Here is a 2420-nt window from a genome sequence, read left to right as displayed (position 1 = left end):
GTGCTTTTTTCCCCCAACCGCTAGAATATGATTCGCACCAAACCCAAAAGAAATACTGCACAGTTCAGGAACTTCATCAACCTAGCAACTGTAAAATAAGCTTACAAACAACTGAATTGAAATGCCAAAAAGTTCGGAGAAAGGCACAAACTATGTTTACTTGGGGTTTCCAAAATTAAAGCTAACTAAAACTGTAATGATAAACAATCATGCTGCCAATGGACAGAGAAATATCATGTTTTTTGAATAATGTATTATTTGTTATATAGGAACCCAGTATAAGGGAATCCCTTGCGATCCTGTCTGCAGAGATAAAGGTAAGTATTTTTTTCTCTTTAGCTCTGTCACTCCAAGAAATATAATGAACATAAATATATTTGCCAATCTTTTCATAGTAATCCAAACAACTCTGCGTGTATCTGACATTTGTAATATTTATCTACCGCAGTATAACTCTTCTGGCAAGGCGATTGGTATTGTACCTTGAAAGAAAACTGATTGGAAATGTCATGTACTCTATGGTTTCTATTGATGTCAAGTGGCAAATGTTGACTGGTGATGTTATGTGAATCTTAGGAAATGGTCATTTTTCAATCGAGTCTATGCTTCTCAGAATTTGAGACAGAGAGGTCAATCTCTGCAATCCGAGCTGAGGGCATTTCTTGGAATGGAAAGGTAAGAGCAACGTGTTCTTTGATATTCTCTTAAGACTCTTTGCCAGATTTGACGATGAAAAATGTAAATAATAATAACAAACATTATTTTATATAGTGCCTTGAAAGGTGGCTTCTTTACAGAATGACAAAACCAACTACAATAAATAATACACAAGATATGCATGATGAAAATACACAGTTAAAGGAGACAGTAGATGGTCATGGTCAGTGTATCCTGAAGGTAGTTTTCCAATTTTTTGGAACGGGGTAAAAGAGGTCACCTCTACTAGAATCTTTGTCCTAACCAAAAATGTAACAAAGTATAATAATAATATTAAAAATAATAATAATAAACTTTATCTATAGAGCACCTTTCATACAAATAGTGCTTTGGTGCTTTAAAAGTGCTTTAAGAGTTTCCCCAACATTTTGGGTTGTTGCATTTTGCTTCAATGAATTTTAACCTTTTCTTTTAGACATTAAGAGGAAGGACACATTCACCCTTGGTAGAGATTCAGTTGTTCTATGAGATGTCAAGGTGAGAATTAACCACTTCAGGGATAAGTCAATCCACATAACTCAAAAAGGGGCAATGAACAGGATATGGGGATTTTGCTAGTTATAAAGTACAATAATCATCATTACATGATCTAAGACTACTGAAGTATAAGCTGTGTCCCTGACTGATTAATTAGCAAATTCATCTTTGTAGAGTGCAGCTACTATCTATTCATTGGCATTTCCTTAAAACAACTGTATTCCCACATTCTGAATATGGAGTGAGATCATGTAGAGAATGTTGGACTTGTAATAACTAATTGAAGGATAATAATAATCAACGAAAGTGCTTAAAAGTATCAACAAATGCCTTCAAAGTACTTGACACGTACTTTGCTTTCAAAAGTGAAACATAATTAATGCTTACGGAAGATTTCTCTTGACTTCTCAGGAGTATACTAACTCCAAGGACAAGTAACATCACAAACCATTATTTAAGTGCTGATGTTGGAGCTGCAATACTACTACCAAGACAAAAAATGATACAGGTAACACTGCTTTCAGATTTCTAAGAATTGCTAAAATAGTATGTTTACAGAGCATTCAGAGTTGAGAATATGACAAGTTCCTACCATCTCAAACACTGCCAATCTAGAACAAAAAGAAAGTACTTTAAAGCCTGCAGTAATCGAACACAAACCAGAACATATCAGTGCATGACAAGGAAATGTAGTCACAAAATGATTCTACCCTTTCAAATCCCAAAAAGGACCGAGGAACTTACCGGAGGCGATACCTGGATTTCAAACAGAGTACAATGTAGCCACTGTAGGGGAGAAGATCACAGAGAGCTCTTCTCAGATTGCTCAGAGTCAGCCCCAGCACCCTGTCCTGACTGAAGCAGACAAAGTGGTCAAACAGGTAGGTAGAAATGAGTAAGGAACAGAGAGTATGGTTATTCTTGCATTGTTTTGTTCGTCTGTCAAAGAAAAGAGTGCTTCTGACTTTTGTCAATGTTCATCTTTATTTTAGGAGAAGAACAAACGGTGGTATCACACTTTGCTCAAGTGTATGATACCATGTGTGTACAGCAGACATCACCAAAGGAACAGGAGACACCTGAGTAGAGAACAAGAATATGAAAAGACTGATGAAAAAAAGCACCAGGAGAAATCCATTGAATATGCACAATCTCGTCCAGTATTTCAATAAAAAGTTTCAGTGTTGTTTTTAGTGTCGTCGTATTGCATACATTTAAAACAATGT

Source organism: Lepisosteus oculatus, unplaced genomic scaffold (assembly GCF_040954835.1).
Source record: "Lepisosteus oculatus isolate fLepOcu1 unplaced genomic scaffold, fLepOcu1.hap2 HAP2_SCAFFOLD_50, whole genome shotgun sequence".
In the NCBI taxonomy this organism is placed as follows: Eukaryota; Metazoa; Chordata; class Actinopteri; order Semionotiformes; family Lepisosteidae; genus Lepisosteus; species Lepisosteus oculatus.
This window is presented reverse-complemented; position numbering follows the sequence as displayed.